The following is a 21212-nucleotide window of genomic DNA, read 5'->3' as shown; positions in this document are numbered from 1 at the left end:
TGCTGGGTTTCTCCAGGCACTTTTGGAGGGGTACCTAGAGTCTCTGAGGAATATGGAGTGAGGGAGTCAGGGTGCATATCCTGGTGATGTTTGGACATTCTGAGGTTCTTTGATGTCTAGACCATAGGAAAAATTTGCCTGGTATTTTAACAGATAGAGTGTTCCATTCCTTCTGTCTTATGTGACAGGAGAGTTAGTCAAGATTCTTTCTGTGCACACCTTTCAGAGGGGACTGAATGTGTGTGCCCTGAGGGGACATTCAGAAAGGGATTGAGAGTCTCTGCTTAGGGAAATTTTCCCTCCCTTGGTTCCACTTGGGGCAGAAAAGTTGGGGAAACAAATCCCTCGCCATATACATGGATGCCTTTCCCTTTGAGGATGTTCTTATCTTGAACAGGGGTGCCCTGAACTTTCTCTCTCTCTGCTCTGATGTGGGCAAGCTCTCTCCCTGGAAAGAGGCTTGGTTCACACCAGAACCCAGTTTCTGAACTATGAGTTCACACCAGAACCCATGCTTCTGAACTATGAGTCTGTGGCTGTTGTAAAGCTTCCTGATATTTCTTAGCATTCTCTCATTTTCAAAATTTTTATTGTATATAGTTGCTTTACTCTGCTGTATAGCAAAGTGAACCCGCCATACATATACATATATCCCCTCCATTTTGGATTTCCTTCCCATTTAGGTCACCACAGAGCACTGAGTAGTATCCGCTGTGCTACACAGTAGGTTCTCATTAGTTATTTTTGTCACACTGTTTACAATAGCCAGGACATGGAAGAAACTAAATGTCCATCAACAGAGAAATGGATAAAGAAGATATGGCACATACATACTATGGAATATTACTCAGCTGTGAAAAGGAATGAAACCATGCCATTTGCAGAGACACGGATGGACCTAGAGTGTCACACAGAGTGAAATAAATTGGAAAGAGAAAAACAGATATCATATATTAATACTTACACACTGAATCTAGAAAAATGGTGCAGATAAACCTATTTGGAAAGCAGAAATAGAGACTAATATAGAGAACAAACATATGAACACCAAGGAGGAAAGGGGGAATCGGATGAATCGGGAGGATTGGAACTGATGTCTTTAGTATTCTCTTGTGTAACTCCTCAGAATAGTATAGGATGGGGCTGAGATCCCCAGAGGACAGAGGCTGGGTCAGTCTCTACCAGGCTCTCACAATCTCCCATTATGTCTGAAGCTATGACTTCATCACCCTGTGGACTCAGCAGGTGCCAGTGAGGGGTAGGATTCCCCCATGTCCCTTCCCACTCTGAGAACATGTTTTTTTTAGGGAACCACTCAAGCTCCCACCCTGGCCCTGGGATCTTCTTCGTGACAGGCATCCTTGGTTGCATCTTGGGACCCTGCATGTTCCTTTTTTTCATTTTCCTGGTGATTCAAAAGTGCAGACAGAAAATAAAGTGTGAAGGTAGGCTCTAAAATGGAGATGACGATGAGGAAAGCTTGTGGGCAGTGGGTGAGAAGGAACACACTGTGATGTGGGATACTGAATCTGCATCCTGTCCTCATTACATTTTCTGAGAAATGATACCTGTGTTTCTCTGGACTCTTAGCCTCAGTGAACTTGATCTAGACATGCCAAGGAAGCATGTTGTACATCACATCAGTAAGCTTAGTATCAAGTACAGGGACACAGGTTAGGAGGACTGGGCCAGGAATTCTGGGTATGCCCATAAGACATGAGGTTAATGGCTCTGATGAGCTGAGTGCAGTCCCAGAGATGTCAAAGGTAGCACTCTATAAAGATGTTTCAAGATGTGAGTTTCTGACTCAGAATCTTTGTATCACTCGTCCTCAGGTAAATATTATCTATGGGAGGATGCCTGTGAGCACACCAGTGAGCCTGAGCCTGGGGAGGAAGGACAGATGGAGTCAGGTGGAGAAGTCCCTCGTGTATTCTTCTAGGTGTAAACTATCATTTGGGGTGATTCATGGCATCACCTGTGGTCACAGCATCCACATACAAGATTCCTGTGTCCCACTTTGGATCTATAGCTCTCTCCATGCTCTGAAGATACCACCAGTTATCTCCCATTCCCAGTGAATACTGTCTTCTCTCTGGGATGAAAATATGTCAAGCCTGGGGGTCTATTCTGACCCCTTATCTAGTTTTTACACTTGTGGATTTTTCTTTTCATGTCTATTCTTGGATTGTTTCTTACCTGTTAGATGATTCTGTGGCAGAGCTGCCCAGGAATGAAAACAAAGTTGATTCTGGACATGTCCCACACGAGGCAGGGCTTTCTGCTCTTGGAAAATGGGGATGAGGGTAGGAAAGTCTTGTGTGAAAGAGATGCTGAAAAGAGTTTTGGGAGATGGCAACCTCAGTCCTCTAGAGGGAGGGTCTGGTTTCCTGAGGACCATACTCTGAGGAAAGGAATGACCGTTTCTCCAGCAGGTTTAAATGCTTCTTTTTTTTTTTTTTTTTTTTGACACCTCAGTTACTGTTTCATGACCTCAGAGAGGAAGAAATAGACTGAGTCCTCTGTCTGTATAGTTGCTTTAAGAGTTTCCAATATGTTGGGACTTCCCTGGAGGTCCAATGCTTAAGACTTCGCTTTTCAATGCAGGGAGTGTGGTTTCGATTACTGATTGGGAAGCTAAGATCCCACGTGCCTTGCAGCCAAAAAGCCAAACTGTGAAACAGAAGCCATATAGTAACAAATTCATTAAAGGCTTTAAAAATGGTCCACATAAAAAAAATCTTTAAAAAAATAATTTCTGATGTGTGGACATGTATGGATAATGTAAATGCATTTCCCAAACCAAGATGTCTGGTTTGATAAAGCATCATAAAAGTTCAGAGCAAGAGACAACTGAGAAATATTATTGAAAGATATTCAGTTCAGTTCAGTTCAGTTCAGTCGCTCAGTCGTGTCCAACTCTTTGGGACCCCATGAACCGCAGCACACCAGGCCTCCTTGTCCATCACCAACTTCCGGAGTCCACCCAAACCCATGTCCATTGAGTCCGTGATGCCATCCAACCATCTCATCCTCTGTCGTCCCCTTCTCCTCCTGCCCTCAATCTTTCCCAGCATCAGGGTCTTTTCAAATGAGTCAGCTCTTTAAGCTCTTTAAGCTCATCAGGTGGCCAAAGTATTGGAGTTTCAGCCTCAACATCAGTCCTTCCAATGAACACCCAGGACTGATCTCCTTCTGGAAGATATTGCATTTGGTGAACATTTTGATGTTTTATGGGGAAAATGCAGGATTTTGAAGCTGATATATCCACCAATTATCCAGAATGCCTTTAATTGTAGATTCTGGGATTATCTGTTCTTGAAGGGATCATAAGGATTGTATAGTCAAACACTACTCCACAAATAAAGTAACAAAGTAGGTAATGTGTGACTTTCTCAAGGTTACATAAGAAGTCACTGTTAGATCCAGGATGACACTATCTTGATTCCTAGGAATGGGTTCACTCCACCTACATTTGTTGTTCAGTCACTAAGTCATGTCTGAGTCCTTGTGACCCCATGGACTATAGCCCGCCAGGCTCCTCTGTCCTCCAGGATCTCCTGGAGTTCTCTCCAGGTGAGAGAACTCATGCCCATTGAGTCGGTGATACTATCTAACCATCACATCTTCTGCTGCGTGTGTGAGTGCTTAGTTGCTTCAGTCGTGTCTGACTCTTTGAACCACATAGACTGTAGCTCACCAGCCTTCTCTGGGATTCTCCCAGGCAAGAATACTGGAGTGGGTTGCCATGCCCTGCTCCAGGGGATCTTCCCAAACCAGGGATCGAACCCAGGTCTCCCACATTGCAAGCAGATTCTTTACCATCTGAGTCACCAGGGAAGCCCCAACATCTGCTCCACCCTTCTCCTTTGCCTTCAATCTTTCCCAGCATCAGAGTCTTTTCCAATAAGTCAGCTCTACACATCAGGCAGCAAAAGTGGAGCTTCAGTCTCAGCATCAGTCCTTCCAATGAATATTCAAGGTTGATTTCCTTTAGAATTGACCGGTTTGATCTCCTGGCAGTCCAAGGGACTCTCAAGATTCCACCTGCATGCTTTCCACCAAAGATTCTTGACAGCTATTCAAGGACAGAAGAGAAGTGGTCTAAAATTCAATTACAAAAGTAAAGGGCTTCTATGCCTGAAATTCTTCCTGAGATCTATTTATGTGAAATGAATAAGATGACCATCCCAGTGTCCACCTTCATGGGAATGTGATCTCTGCAATGGCACAGGCTGCCACATTAGGAATGACCTTGCACTTGGTTTATAACTTTCCTGTTGCCATCTTGAAATGTTTAATAGTTTTTGCATAAGGAGGTCTGCATTTTGGATAATAAGGTCCCCAAAATTCTATATCCCAGAAAATATTCCCTGAGAAGCAAGTAAAAGAGAAGTTTGATCTCTTATAGTTATAGTCTTATTTCCTGGGAAGATGTGTTTGAACCCTTAAAAGCCAGTCCTTCCTGGAAAGACAAAATTTGAGTGAGCCCATATTCAGTTATTTCTGTGTATTGCTAGGAAGGATGGAATTAAATCAGATTTCACAGTGGGTACCTTCCTGCAGTTACAACCAGGCATGTATTTTTTGATGCTGTGACCTTATTTTCTTAATCACAACAATCTCATAGATTATCAGAAGATTCAGGTGGTTAATCCAAGATGTGACAAAGTGAGAAATACAATTAAAATGGCAAAACGTTGATATTGAGATATATTTTGATACTCTATAGCTGCTAAAATGTCAAGATTACTCTGATAACTGTGTTTTCATGGAGGCAGTTTTGGATGAAAGATGAGAATCCCTTCATCTTTCTTTAAGACCCATGGTAGGACTAATTTCATAATTTTCAGATTCCAATGCAAAATGTAAGTGTGGATTTCCATGTTCAAAATTATTAAGACATTGAAGTTGGTGATAGTAGAGCTTTAAACCAAGCCCAGGGCCCCTCTGAGCATAGGTTGCATGTTTGTGAGTTTGCCCAGATCCACAGAATTTCAGAGCTGGAGGGCCCAATAAACCGTCTTTATCATAGTGGTGTGAGGGTGGTGGGGTTCCTTGGGAGAAGGAAAACTCTGAAAGCTGAAGCAGCTTTAGCCATCGAAGACTTTCAGAAAAGGGTGGGGTTTTTCTTGTAGACCCTCGGGAAGTTGGGATCCGGTCCCTAAGTGTCTTCATGGGATAGATAATAATGGAGTTGTTCCTTCTTCTCACCAGTTCCTCTGAGTTAGTCCAATCTTACTGAGAAAAGTCGAATGCTCAAAATTCCTTTCTCCAGTTTCAGGTCCCTACCGTCTGTATAGACTGAAAATTAGAGTTCACAGAAGTTTTTAAGTCTCTGTTACAGATACTTCCTGGACATGGTCTGAGATCAAGTCTGTATCTAAAATGCTTTTCCTGATGTGTTTTATATCATGCAGAAATGATCTCAATCTGAGTCACCAGGAATGCTGTGTGTTCACTTTGTCCTCCATTCTGATGTCTCTAGAGGGCTCTGTTTCATCTGAGTCATAAACATAACCAGGCCCTAAATTTGCTATTGCAGGCTGGTTCTCATGTTCCTCAAAGAAAGAAGATCTGGGAGAGGAGAAACTCCTGACTGAAGAGTGTGAGGTTGGAAATGAGGATGCTGCACTTGGAAGAAGTAGAATTCCATTTGAAGAACAAATATGTGTCTATTGAAACTCCTGTTACATTTCGGTCCAAACTAGAGGTACAGAAAATATCACTTCATATGTCAAAAAAAGGGTAACAATGACTTGTGTCCCATTTTTACATACATTGTCCAATAATAAATACTTAGGTCCTTTCATATCGGTTCCGTTATTGAGAAATTTTTGTGAACATCTAGAGACTTTAACACAAGCAGCTTTTACAATATTCATCCCCTTGCCACTTTCATCCAAATACGTATTTTCTTCTCTGGAGTTAAGCCCTAGTTGAGTGATCCATGGTCAGACTGAGAGAGATGCTGAATCCAGATCCAGAGTCAAGGTTCTTCTTCTCCCAAGATGACCTCATAGTAACAGCACTTGAATATTCCAGAAATGCTCTATCCTAATTACATCATCTCTTCTTACATAAGTTGGGTCCCCTCCCCACATAGACTCTGGCAAATTGATTTCATGGAGGTAGATGTAGGTTTGGCAGAATCTTCTTAGTAAAACTAATCTAAAAACTTCTCAGAAGCGTAAATGAAATAGGAAAGTACAGAAGTCATTTGGAAGTAGAATGTTGTTATGTTAACTTTGTAATTTTTGTTGTGAAGATTCTTAGGCTTCAGTTTTATTTTTCAAACACAATTTTGTCTTTTTACGATTGAGTTACTAGGTATAGGACATAATGTGTGCTACCTGGTTAATTTAAATGAAGATTATTTCTTTTTTGGCATTTTTTAAATTTTTTTTTAATTGGTTATTTGCTGTACAATGTTGTGTTGGTTTCTGTGGCACGACAGCATGAATCAGCTATATGTATACATATATCCCCTTCCTGTTAAGTCTTCCTCCCACCCCCTCATCCCATCCCTCCAGGTCATCACAGAACTGAGCTCCCTGTGCTATACAGCACCTTCCTACTATTTATTTATTTTACTCATGGTAGTGTATTTATGTCGGAGAAGGCAATGGCAACCCACTCCAGCACTCTTGCCTGAAAAATTCCATGGACGGAGGAGCCTGGTAGGCTGCAGTCTATGGGGTCGCACAGAGTCGGACACGACTAAAGCGACTTAGCAGCAGCAGTGTATTTATGTCAATCATACTCTCTCAATTTGTCCCACCCTCATCATCGCCTGCTATGTCCACAAGTTCATTCTGTACATCTGCATTTCTATTCCTTCCCTGCAAATAGGTGCATCTATACCATGTTTTTTAGATTCCATGTATATGCGTTAATATATGATTTCAATGAAGATTATTTCTCATGTCCTCAAGTACAGTGACCCTTTACAATGTAAATCAATTCAAGTTACCCCATAGTATGGTCAGATTTTAGTTGTGAAAACAACTTTCAGTTCCTTGTTCTCACTTCCTCTAGCTGTAGAAAAAGATCAGAAATGACAGTCTCTCAGCGGATAAGAAAAGAGCTGGGAGCTGGATTACCGTCAAGTTTAGTGATGATTCACTAGGAACTGGACCATTCTTGTTCCCTCAGCATGTTGTAGCCATGGTGAACATGTATAGTCTTTTCAGCTCTCAGCTCATATCCTAGAAGGTACTGGTACATGACACTGTCTTGTTATAAGCAGCTGTACTCTCTCTATAGGCTTCCCAGGTGGTGCTAGTGGTAAAGAACCCGTCTGCCAGTGCAGGAGACATGAGATGCAGGTTCGATCCTTGGGTCAGGAAGATCCCCTGGAGGAGGGCATGGCAACCCACTCCAGTATTCTTGCCTGAAGAATCCCACGGACAGAAGAGACTGGTGAGCTACACAGTCCATGGGGTTGCAAAGAGTCAGACACAACTGAGTGACTAATATTTTAGATTCAAGCTGTTGTTCAGTCACTCAGTCATGTCTGACTCTTTGCAACCCCATGTACTACAGCATGCCAGGCTTCCCTGTCCTTCACCATCTCCCAGAGCTTGCTCAAACTCATGTCCATCAAGTCAGTGATGCCACCCAACCATCTCGTCCTCTGTCATTCCCTTCTCCTCCTGCCTTCAATCTTTCCCAGCATCAGGGTCAGCCCTTCTCATCAAGAGGCCTAAGTATTGGAGCTTCAGCCTTAGCATCAGTCCCTCAAGCTAGGAGTACAAATAAGTCAAAAAATAAGCTCTTACAAGAAAAAAGTATCTGCTTTCATCCCCAAATTCCATTCTAATATGTACCTATTGGTGGAAAGTGGAGAGAATAAGGTCCTTAATTTCTCCCCTGCTGTAGAATATGTAATCCTTATACAGAATAGGGTCAGACTTGCTCATCTTCTGAGCTTCCTGGAAAAATCATTAGAGTTCACACATATGCTGAGGACAAATACACCATCTACATATAACATATTCAAGTTCTCAAGTCCTTTTACTAATAAGAAATAAAGTGGTTTGAATCATTAGCTTTGTATACTGTACCTAATACTTCCTAAAAAAAAAAGAAAGAAAGAAAGAAAGAAAACCTTTTTGCATTGGGATATAGCCAATTAACAAACGATGCCGTGATAGTTTCAAGTGAACAGCGAAGGTATGCAGCCATACATATACATGTACCCATTCTCCCCCAAACTCTCCTCCCACTCAGGCTGCCACATAACATTCAGCAGAATTCCCCATGCTATACAGCATGACCTTGTTGATTATCCACTTTAAAAAGACCAGTGTTGTACTAGTATCTCTAATAGCCCTTGAGTGTGTTTGGGCTATCATACTTCTAATCAAGACTTCCTGAAAGTGTTTCTGTTAAAATACAAATCTTTTTTTTTCTTCCTTTTTTTTTTTCTTCTATGCCTCCGATCTTCTCTCTTCCCCGTTTCACTTAATGTGTAGACATTTTGCTTCTTCTTTCTCATCCAAAACATTGGTATGAAGAGCTTATTTTAGAGTTCCCTGGTTGCCTAGTGGTTAGGATTCTGGACTTCCACTGCTGTGGTCCAGGTTCTATCTCTGGTGGGAAACTGAGATCCTGCAAGTCGTAAGGTGTGGCCAAAAAAGAAAAAAAAAAAATAAGCTTACTTTATGTGGTCAACGTCTACTAAAGTTTAATGTTAAAGGAGGGAGAGTAGGGGATATACCCTGGTACAAAATGTAAATAAATAACAAATTTGACCTAATCTTAACATCCCAGCATTGTCTTCCCCCATTCTCTCTGCTCGAGGGATTTTTCTTGGTTTTTCTTTCTGTTTTTCTTGGCGCTAAACGCTGGGCTGGAAGAAACATAAGCTGGAATCAAGATTGCCGGGAGAAATATCAATAACCTCAGATATGCGGATGACACCACCTTTATGGCAGAAAGTGAAGAAAAACTAAAGAGCCTCTTGATGAAAGTGAAAGAGGAGAGTGAAAAAGTTGGCTTAAAGCTCAACATTCAGAAAACTAAGATCATGGCATCTGGTCCCATCACTTCATGGGAAATACATGGGGAAACAGTGGAAACAGTGTCAGACTTTATTATTTTGGGCTCCAAAATCACTGCTGATGGTGATTACAGCCATGAAATTAAAAGACGCTTACTCCTTGGAAGGAAGGTTAGGGCCAACCTAGATAGCATATTGAAAAGCAGAGACATTACTTTGCCAACAAAAGTCCATCTAGTCAAGGCTATGGTTTTTCCAGTGGTCATGTATGGATGTGAGAGTTGGACGGCGAAGAAAGCTGAGCACCGAAGAATTGATGCTTTTGAACTGTGGTGTTGGAGAAGACTCTTGAGAGTCCCTTGGACTGCAAGGAGATCCAATCAATCCATCCTAAAGGAGATCAATCCTGGGTGTTCATTGGAAGGATTGATGTTGAAGCTGAAACTCCAATACTTTGGCCATCTCATGTGAAGAGTTGACTCATTGGAAAAGACCCTAATGCTGGGTAGGATTGGGGACAGGAGGAGAAGGGGACAACAGAGGATGAGATGGTTGGATGACATCACTGACTCGATGGACATGGGTTTGGGTAGACTCCGGGAGTTGGTGATGGACAGAGAGGCCTGGCGTGCTGCAATTCATGGGGTCGCAAAGAGTCAGACACGACTGAGCGACTGAACTGAGTGGTAAAGAACCTGCCTGCCTGCCAGTGCATGAGACATAAAAGACGTAAGTTCGATCCCTGAGTTGGGAAGATCCCCTGGAGGAGGGCATGGCAACCCACTCCAGTATTCTTGCCTGGAGAATTCCATCGACAGAGGAGCCTGGAGGACTATAGTCCAATGGGTGACAAAGAGCCGGACAATACTGAAGCGACTTAGCACCCTTAATTAGTACAAACTCTCTCTTTTATTGACTTTTCCTAATTTCTTTTTCTTACATGTTTTGAAATGCTTCCCAGAAATGTTTTGAAAATTGACCCTTCTGCCTCAGGTAAACAGAGGTACTAGGAAAGTTGACCCCAAAAATCCTCCTTCCAACAAAGACAAAGAAGAAGAATTATGTCCACTTTAGACTGTATACTTGATTCCTGGACAGGAGATCAGAGAATTGGTTTATCCTTTCAGCTGACACTGCCTGACCAGCTTTTGGTTCCCTGATTCTCATACTTAAAGTATCTTTGAGCACAGTTTGATTCCACTAAATAGCATTTTCACATTCTGCCTATTTGGAGGTTAGGCCAGCCTTGTGCTTTGGTCTGGCAGGACTGTCTACCTTTCTGTAAAGGAAGCTGGCAGAATTTAATTAATAGCATAGAAACAGATTAGTTAGGAAGTACACCCAGGAACCTTGTCCACAGAACAGACTTGCTATAAGGAATGTACTTTCAATTATAGTATTTGGATTTTGACACCAATGTACAAATAAATGGATAATAAAATACACACATAGAGTGTTAACTTTTACTATTACCAGGTTGCATAGTGGTAAAGAATCCACCTGCCAATGCAGGAGGTGCAAGAGACACACATTCAACCCCTGAGTTGGAAAGATCCCCTGGAAAAGGAAATGGCTACCCACTCCAGTATCCTGGCCTGGGAAATCTCATGGACAGAAGAGCCTGGCAGGCTACAGTCCCTGGGGTTGCAGAGTCGTATGCTACTGAGTTCACACACATACTGTTACCCACAACCCACCTCCTCCTGAATGCAAAAGCAACTGCTGTTCTTTCTTTTGATACAGTAAACTTTCCTTCCTGTTAAATACCACTGTGGTTATAATCACAAATGGGCCTAATGATGAACAGAAAAACATCCTGCACCTTTAGTAAAATCTGATTAACAGCAGTGTGAGAGGCCCTGCTGGTCTCTATTTGGCAGACATGTGTGGTACACTCTCTGTATGTCAGTCATTGCTCTTAAAGAGCTACAGTATCTACAGAATCTCCTAAACTGGCAGCCTTACCATGGATCATTCATAGAGATAAACAGGTAATTATGCTTTTATAAGTTTGAACTCTACACGTTGCTGGTCATGTTCCATTTAGGTTTGCTCAAAAAAAGATACATATATGCATTGTGTTCTCAAATATTTCTTCTTCAATGGCATCATTTCTTTTATAGGCCACAATGCCCTATTCCTGCCAAAATGTTCAACTAACAGAGGCTTCTAACTTCCAAAATCAACTCTGATTTCCAAAATTAGTTCTTGAGAAATGACAGAGACAAAAGGGAAATAAGTATCCAAAGAACTGACCACATCAGGGACTTCCCTGGTGGTCCAGTGGTTGAGAATCTGCCTTCCAATCAGGGGACAGAGGTTCAATCCCCTGTCAGGGAACTAAGATCCCATAAGCTGTGGAGGTAATTAAGCCTTGTGTGCTGCAACTACTGATCCCACGCACCCACGCTGCAACAAGACTCAGTGTAGCCAAAAAAATAGATTTAACCATTCCCTGTGTACACTGAACTCAGACTGAACTGGTGAGTGGAGAGAGGAGGACCAGGTAGAGGCTGGTGAGTGGCAGCAACGTGGGAACAAAACTGTATGTGGAGACCAGAGGAAAGCTCTGATCTTGCATTTCCCCCAATTCATTTTATCACTTGTTTTATAGCCACAGAAATATGTGGTAGCAACTGAAGCTACTGACTGTGTCCATGACAAATATCGGGCAAGCACAAAAGTGCTACTCAGCTGGAAAGTTAAAATATACAATTAAGAAATAAGTAGGATGAACCTGGATGAAGAACAGGTGGGTAAGTTGGAATATCAATTTGAGTGACTTTCCAAGAAGACAAGAGAAAAAAAAGTAGAAAATAAAACTAAAATTGTGATACAAAGGACAGAAGAAAAGCATAATCATATAGTTAAGGAGGGCTTCACAGGGGGCACCAGTGATAAAGAACCTGCCTGCCAATGCAGGAGACGCAAGAGATGCAGGTTCAGTCCCTGAGTGGGGAAGGTCCCTTGGAGGAGGGCATGGCAACCTACTCCAATATTCTTGCCTGGAGAATCCCATGGACAGAGGGGCCTGGCAAGCTACAGTCCATGGAGTTACAAAGAGTCAGATGTGACTGAAGAGACTTAGCATACATACTTCAGAGGATCACAGAAAAAAAAAATCAAAAAAACATAAAACTAGAGAGAAGAAAAGAATTTGAACAATCAATAGATATAAATTGTACAGAATTTTTAAAAATAGGTAAGGTCTCATTTTGAAATAATTTGTAGATTACCAGTGAAATAAGGAAAATATTCACACCCACACTACATAGAAATTTTTTTAAGTGGCAAAGTAAAATTTCCAGAAAAAAACCAGTACATCATCTTCCCAGAAGTAAGAATCAGATTGACTCTGAAGTTATCGGTAGCAACATCACATATAAGACAATAAAGCATTATCTTAAAAAGGATAAGAACACTGAATCTGAAATTGTATGTACAGCTAAAAGTATCATTCCTAAGTGAGAGAGAAATATGTGAGTCCACAATTGTATCAAATACATACATGTGTATAATTCTGCCATTAACACAAGAAGAAACAGTGAAACTGAATTCAATAATAAATATAATGGAACTGAAATGCTTTTCAAGCATCAGTTTTCTCAACAAAACTTACAGGCTTAGATGGTTTTACTAGTACATTTCATCAAACTCTTAAGCAATAATTATTATTTAAATTTTAAAAATAGAAGTAGCAGATAATAGAGGAAAAAACCCAGCTCCCTTAGAAAGCCTTGAACAATATTAATTTTATTTTTTATGGAGTTAACTTATGTAAAGCAAATTTCACAAATAGTAAGTGTACAACTAAAGAACTGTTACATGACTATATACCCGTGCATTTATTTAGTAGATAAAGAATATTTTCTATACCAAGGAAGACACTCTCTTGTCTACTTTCCCTGCACACCACTATACTGACCTCTTAACATCACTGATTTGTTTTTTCTGCAGTTGAGCCATTTGAACAGTGAAAATTTCTTTTGGCCTGCCTTTTTTTGCAAGATAGTATGTCTGTGAAATTCAAATATGTTACTACATTTAGCAGTATCTTTTAATTGCTAATATTCTAATGCAAGTCTCTTTCAGAATTCATTAGTGTTTCCAATACTGAATTATTTCTAGTTTTTGGCTATTATAAATAAATCTGATATGAGAGTTGTATAACAGGGAAGCAAAAAATCAGTTAATCTCTGTACCAAAACACATATATAAGTATATTCGTATCAGCCACTATTACTCAAAATTGATGAAAGCTTTGTTTAGGAATATACTCAGAAAAGAAACTGTTGGGTTATAGGGTACAGTAGGTGTATATTTTGCAAATCTTAGCAAATGATTTTTTTAAGTGGCTTACAAATTTCTACACCTACTGGCATGCTATTGTTGGCCCATTTATGTTCATTCTATTGGAAATATATGTTCTCTTTCAAGTGTTCAGCTAATCTTCGACAAGGGTACTACGAACACTCAATTAGGAAGCAATTGTCTGTTCAATAAATGGTGCTGGTGGGACTTCTCCAGTGGTCCAGTGGTTAATGCAGGGGTGCGGGTTCAATCCCTGGTCATGGAGCTAAGATCTCACATGCCTCTAGGCCAAAAACAAAACAAAAACAAAAAACAGAAACAGCATTGCAATAAATTCAATAAATATTTTTAAAAATGGTCCACATCAAAAAATCTTTTAAAAAATGGTGTTGGTAAAACTTGATATTCACAAACAAATGAATAGAACAAGATCCCTATACTATACACTTATACTAAAATTAACTAAAAATGGATTAAAGGCTCAAATGTATGACCCAAAACTGTAAAAATCCTTGAGGAGAACATATATAAAATGATTACAGAGTGTGGCCTTGACCTGATGCAATAAATAAATGTATTTTTTTAAAAACAATATATATATATATATATATATATATATATATATATGTACCAAAGCATCGTGTTGTATATCTTAAACTTACCCAATGCCATATGTTAATTATATCTCAACAAATCTGGGGGGGGTGGATTTCTGAAGAAAATAAAACATGAAGATATTTTAGTGAGCCAATTTTTGGCTCTATACCATTTTCCTATACAGTTTCAACATCTTTGTTTCTATATTGTTCTCCTTTAATTACTTATATTTATATTTTGAATCATTAAATAAAACATCAGATTTTAAATCCCCTATTTATTAAAAGGATAAGGCAAATGCTATATTGTTTTTTAAAAAGTCTCATCATTTATGATAATTTAAATTGTCTTTTTCCTGCACAGGGTCTATAAACAGACTTTATATGAAAAATGATGAAAAACTGCAGAGTTGTGCATAAGGAAGAAAGAGCTTTATTAGGAGGAGAAAGCTGTGCTTCAGCCAATGAGTGTTATTTTAGCCTAAATCATTAATCTTTCTGTGTGAAGATGTCAACACAACACAACACAACCATGTAGACTTTATCCTAGTGCAGTTCTTAGGAATGATGAGAGTGAAAAAAAATGAACAAATATTGCTTCAGATTTTAAACCTAAATTCTTATCTTGGTAAGTTTTTTTTTTTAATTTAGGTTGGAGAATTTTATTATCTGATACTCAGCAAAAAATTAAGCCAATAAAGGCACATAGGCATTTTGGTTTCCTGTTTACATGCCTCAGAATCAGGAAGTCGATTTGACTTTCATAGATAATTTTCTTTCACTTGTATTTACATGTTATTTTTTCTCTCTAATGTTTTGTAAAGTACTCCCTGACTATCATAGTCCATAATGACCCTTGCCTTTTCTGTCTGGGTTTTATTTCCTCAGTTGGATGAGAAGCAGATTTTAGAACTCATATTTCTTGTCCAATCCAACATTGGCCACATATTTTGTTTTTGTATTCCTAGGTGGTTGGTGTCTTTTCTGTTTTGGTTGAGAAATAAAGGGTTTGTGGACCTTGAGAGGAAACAAACATTCAGGGCAGATGGAGGTGAGGCGTGAAGACTCCTGGAAGTAGTATGTTACAAACAGTCTTGGGAGCTGGCAAAGACTGGAACCACATCAACATCTTGCCAGTGGATCTGCACTGGTCAGTCACCCTAGAGAAGTCTGAGTTCAGACCAGGAATTGAGATCGTTGTGTGTATGGGGGAGCAGTGGTGGGACAATATTCCCTGTGGCAGGGAAAACCTGTCTTTTATTTGGTCTTTTAATTTAGACATTATTTTGCTGAATAAGACTGGCTCTAGGGCTGCAAAGTCTAAAGAAATTAGTTTCTTCATTTTGTGATTGGATATGTCTCCAATGCTGTGAGAGGCATATTCTGAATATGCGTGATGAAAATCTACCTTCTCACTGGTCTAACCTGATCATCTAGTATTTTGGGTTCACTGGAGTTGTGGAAGTGAAGCTCCCTAAGGTTTCCCGTTTCTTTCTAGCAGCTATGGGATGAGACTTGGCCAATCTACATCCATGTCTTCATCTCCCATTGTGCCTGAAGCTGTGACATCATCACCTTCGTCACCTAGGAGGCTAGAAAGCTGAGGCACAGGATTCCGTGTCCTCAGACCTCGATGGAGGAAGTTGTACCAGAGGCCAGTTTATTCCCAAATGGTGTTTCTTGCCTCTATGCCCTGTTTTCTATGCTCTTTGTCTTTTTTCTCTTTGTCATGTTTTCTCCCTTTTTACTTGAGATAGACCAACATGTAAAGAAATGTAAGTGCCACAGTGGGCTTTAGGGCACAGGAAAATTATAGTGAGAGAATGTGTGTATGTAGAGAGAAGCAGTTATATATTATAATGTGGGGAACATGAGGGAAAATATCTACTCTTCTCTAATCTCCAAGACCTCAATGACCCTGGGCTAAAGATCTTAGAATTACAATCTTCTATGTGATAGAAGTACTTGCAGAACATGGGTTAGGACCGGGCTAAGCAGTCCATTCCTGATGTACCTGTGAAGGATGAGGAAGTATCTGGGGCTGTGCTTGAGCTTACATAATGCCCAGGTTTAAGGATACAAGGAACCCTGTGGAACTGGGAATATATGAAGGAGTTTCCAGATGATGATGTCTGACCCAGCATGCTTTGTCTTAGTCTTGCTCAAATGCAGGTTTACTCTGCACAATATTGTCCATAAGGATAAAGAAAATGATGACATGAAGATAGACCATCTAGGAAGATCAGGTGAGAATCCTTCGCCCTTCACCTTTGGGTTCACATGACCATAGGCTGGCAGTCTAGTTACTCCCATGGTCCATATGCTAGACAGCTGAGAACACCAAACTCAAATCTGGCCTCAGTGAGACAGCTGCCTCATGTTCTACTAGCCCAAGACCTCTGAGTCCTCTCTCTGGGGAGAACATTTTTCAACAGGTGTCCGGTTCTGAGCTCTTGCTAACTTCTCATTAACTTCGTAACAAACATAGATTTTTTTTTTAAGTTTTTTTTCTAATGTGGACCATTTTTAAAGTTCTTATTGAATTTGTTACAATATTACTTCTGTTTCATGTTTTGTTTTTTTGGCTCTGAGGTATGTGAAATCTTAACTCCCAGACCAGGGATCAAACCCACAACCTCTGCCTTAAAAGGTGAAATCTTAAACCATTGGACCACCAGGGAAGTCCCAAAATAGGCTTGTTATTTAGGAGCTTCTGTAGGTGAAAAGATTTCTCTTTTCTCGTCTATATTTGGGATGTTCCTCATCTTATCAAGGCTCCCTTTCAAGTGACTCAGTGGCTAAGCTACCTTTGCTTGTTTGCTTGTTTTTTATGCTAGACAATGAAAAACAAAGTGCCTCATCTCCAGGCACTTGCTATAAAGTTGTCTTTGTGGTAAGAATAAGTGATAAGATAGATCATCATACAAACACACTGGGGAGACTGAAAGTCCATTTTTCTAGGAGACATTCTAACCACCTATTGACCATAATTCCTGCAGCTTGTGTATGTAAAGTGACCTGCCTCTTCAGAAAAGGGTGGTTTCTGTTTTATGGCTCTCTTGTGACATCATTGAGAGATGACTTCCTGGATTCTTGGGTTCCCTGAATCCACCATGTCGCTCCCTCAATATGAATGTCACATGTCCTATAGATACTCTAACCATGTTTCCCTCACACAATATTTAAATGCCTGGTCTGCAAAAGCCTATTGAGTTGCTTTGAGGTAAAATAAAGTAGATCATGGTTTTAATTGTCAACAACCAGAATGTCTAGCCCAACACTGCCATTATGTAACTTGAGAATATATAATTAATTATTGTAGTTGGACATGTCTGGGCTTCCCAGGTGGTGCAGTGGTAAAGAATCCACTGCCAATGCAGGAGACACAGGAGAAGTGGGTTTGATCCTTTGGTTGGGAAGCTCCCTTGAAGGAGGAAATGGCAACTCACTCCAGTACTCTTGCCTGGGAAATTCCACAGACAGATGAGCCTGGCAGGCTACAGTCCATGATGTCCCAAAGAGTTAGACACGACCGACCCATACTAAGCACACACATAGTTGGAAAAATTTAAGTGAATTGCCCCAAACTTCACAAGAAGTCACTGTAACACAGTCATCTGTACAAATGTCTCCACTTCCCTAATCCAGGATCCACTTCACCACTGCCACTGTCCTTGAGATCCTTATCTGCTCTTTGAGTCCAAAGTCAGCACACAAAATTCCCTAAGTGATGTCAGATGAGCAGCTTCGTCTTACATGGTTCCTTTTCCACCCCTGAGTGAAGGAGTCTCTCTCTCATGGAGGGGTACAGGTTTGTCAGCTAAGGCTCTCTAAGGGACTGAGGAAAGTACAGCTATCTTTTCTGATGTTAGAAAATCTGAGTGGGCTTCTATCTCTCTCATACATCAAGTCTGCCCTTTTCAAGACATTTCTGTCATTTCTGTGTCCTCATGGAGGCTGGGTAGATCTTCTGTTCTGTGGTTACACCCCCCTTCCGCCTCCATTCTCAGTCACTGATGCATGCATGCTGTGCTTTTATAACCATATTTCTCAGACTTGAATATTAGTTCCATGGACTGTCCATCGATTTTTTTGGATTAATTCTGCATGGAAAATTGGTGAGATGCCACAATATGAACATTTTTGTGACATTTCTTACCTTATGATAATCATTGCCCCTAATATACTAGGTTGACCTCCCTTACAAATATATAGTTTCTTGGATTAGATGGGGCAGAAATTAATGCAGATTTCTTTAGAGGCTCATAGAATCTTATGAGAACTGAGGTAGCAAATATCAGCTATAATATCTTTAATTAGCAGATTAGAAAGTTGTTGCTTTTGCTGTGTAAGGTGAAAAGTAGCGAGCCTTCTGGTGAAGACTGACTTTTTTATAGCTCACATGGCAACTCTTATTATATAACAATCACGATAAAGTTTGGGATTATCTGCACAGGTATTTTAGGAATTGGGACAAGTCACAAGGAAATGGTCAGTCTATCACTGAGGAACGACAGTGACAGATTTAGAGCCATGCTTTCCTCTCCCCCATTTCTGGTATATTCACCTTGGGAAATAATCCTCTCTTGTGACAACTTTTCCCCAGATTCTGGGCCAAGAGTCATAAAGTCCTGTCCTGATATTAATTTCTCAGTTAAATGCTTTCTTCTCTGCAGTCACCCTCTGTGTTTTTTCAGTCTTCTAACTGTATTGAGGGTTTCAATGGTAAATCAAAGATTTTTCTTAGTAAATGTCACATTGCACTTAAAAATATGTGGGCTACTTTCAAATATCTTTTGATAACTGATTTCTAACATAATTCCACAGTGATAAGAGAACAGATTCTGTATGATTTCAGTACCTTTAGACCACAAAATTTTTGCATCTTGTTTTCTGTCCCTGGATATGTTTTCAGTGTCTCTTAGTTTATAGTCTATGAGAACTTGGATAGAATTGATATCCTTCTGTTATGTGAAAATTGTATAAATCTTAATTATGTTGAATTGTTCATAGTGCTTTACAAGTCTACTATATCTTTCTACTTCTCTGTATATTCATTCTATTAGCTTTTGAGAGTTTGATGTTAAAAAATCTTGATTTATCTACTTAAAGTTATGTCCTGACAGAATGGTTCTGAATGTTTGATGATGTACAGAAATTTTTATAGTCTGCATCTCTTCCATTGTTCCTGCTCTCTAAAATGGATGTTATCATTCTTCTGGGTCACAGACACCATCAAGCAATTTTCTTCTTGTTTCAGGCTGTCCCCTGGAGTCACCAAGGACAGAAGTTCTTGGAGGGAAGGAAGATGAGATGAGAGGAGATCCCCCACTGTTCGTGAGGATAGCAAGAGAGCCCAGGGATTCTGAGACTGAGATCTGTTCCCCTGGACTATCCGTTTGATGAGAGTGGCTAAGGCCGTAAGGAGTCCTGTGACATCATATCCCAGATGGGAGAGGTCTTCTGAGACCCTCATTGCCTGTGTTTATACTGGAAAAAAAAAAAGATAATAAATATTGTGAGACTCTCAGAAAAGTTCTGTGATACCAGGAATTTTTTGTTGAACTTATTCCTTCTTGTACTCAACCACTTCTACTCAACTTAAATCTCAACCAACTTTCCTGTTTCCAGGTAAAATCCTAGGTGGATTACTTATGTTATCTTATTCTCCTAAAGCAACATATACAGTAATTCTTACAGGGGCAGAAAAGCTCATGGTCCCTGTGAGACTCAACAGTCACTTAATCCAGGACCACAGCTGAGACTTTTCTCTCTCCATCTAAGATAATCACACTGCAAACTTATCTGAACTTTCTGAAATGTTCTGTCCATGTTGCATTTTTTTCTTGTATCACTGGTATGCTCCTCACCCATCTGAGCATGGAACACAGTTTCACTGAGATGCAGAGAAAGAATTTCTATAGATTTTCTTTCTCTACCAGAAGCTTTATGACCCCCAAACATTTCTTCATTATTATCAAGTGAAACTAATTTTTATCTCTTCTCTCCTACATCAGGTTTTCTTTTCATGTAAGTTCCTACACATAATTTTCCTCATCTTTACATACCATGTTTACCCCTTTGTTCTTAACCAACTGCAATATGTTTGTTCTAATGAGTCATTAAGGCATCCACTAGGAATCTCTAGTTGGAAAAGCATACAAGCAACTGGAGGAGGATGGGGACAAGAGGGGTAGAGAGAGACAGAGGCAGAGACAGAAACAGAGAGACATGGAAGGAGGAAAAGGATAAGGGACAGGTGGACAAAAGAAGGAGGAGGAGGAAGAGATGGAGAAAGGAGACAGAGAAAGAGGGAGGAGTTGGAGGAGGGGAGGATAGAGGAGTGGAGGGGAGAAGAGGAGAGAGAGATCTGAACTGAAGACATGGAAAAGGTTGTTTCAAGATGAAAGAAACAATCAGTGGAAATGTTAAAGAAAAATCTGGTGCTGCCTTTCAGAACAGTTAGGTGAGCAATTTCTACACTGAATGGAAAGTTAAAATAGTCTGGAAAAGTATCTTCATTGTCTAATAATTACAATAATTTGTGATAAGAAGTTGCTGAAATCACTATTCACTTTGGTATTTGTAAAACTGTATGGATGTCTATTAAGATGATATTCAAAATGTCCATGGATGTTGGTCTTTTCTGTCTGCATCTGTATCTTTGGGGGGGTGTGTCACTTCCTATGTCTGAATATCCTTTCTCTCACAGGTGCTTCTGCAGTTTCTGGGAACACATTTCTTCTTTTTTATTTTCCATTTTATTTTTATTGTTTTCTTTTTAATAAGTTGCTTATTAATTTTGATTGATTTTTCTTAACAGCTTGTTTTTTTAAAGTTTTAAATAATTTTTGCTTTATCTCTAGGCCTGTGCATGTCTTTTCTAGTTCTGTTTCCAAAGTTTCTGATAATTTCTTAGTATAATTTCTTTTGGGCTTCCCTGGTGGGTCAGTGGTAAAGAACCCACTTGCCAATTCAGGAGACAAGGGTTCGGTCCCTAGTTTGGGATGATCCCCTGGAGTAGGAAATGGCAATCCACTCTACTATTCTTGCCCATGGACAGAAGAGCCTGATGGGCTACAGTTCATGCCGTCACAAAAGAGTCATACATGACATATCAACTAAACATTAGGTTAATTTCTTTCTCTCTCTCTCTCCTTCTCATTGATCTATATGCCCAACAAATTCCTTCCAAATGTTTTATTTTATTCCTTGTTGTTTTATTATTCATGTTTCAATATTTTGGAGTGAGAGGATACAACTCTAAAACCTGGTTGCCTGCTCCTGAAATGTAATTCTTC

At 40.0% G+C, this 21212-nt stretch overlaps 1 protein-coding gene and 1 long non-coding RNA gene across 2 annotated transcripts in view; one reads left to right on the top strand and one right to left on the bottom strand.

The window, feature by feature from the left end:
• CD163 (CD163 molecule) overlaps nt 1–21212 on the bottom strand; it is a 117783-nt gene that overhangs the window by 57492 nt on the left and 39079 nt on the right. The window lies entirely within an intron of this gene.
• On the top strand, nt 1219–19446 carry LOC145544789 (uncharacterized). The gene is made up of 6 exons (XR_014081645.1): nt 1219–1445; nt 5546–5713; nt 14880–15061; nt 15413–15686; nt 16068–16157; nt 19172–19446. It is a non-coding gene; the product is annotated as an uncharacterized LOC145544789 (long non-coding RNA).

The sequence above is a fragment of the Giraffa tippelskirchi genome, chromosome 4 (assembly GCF_054371585.1).
Source record: "Giraffa tippelskirchi isolate mGirTip1 chromosome 4, T2T-mGirTip1v1.2.pri, whole genome shotgun sequence".
Lineage (NCBI taxonomy): Eukaryota > Metazoa > Chordata > Mammalia > Artiodactyla > Giraffidae > Giraffa > Giraffa tippelskirchi.
Note: the sequence above shows the minus strand (reverse complement) of the source record. Positions and strands in the feature narration are given on the sequence as shown.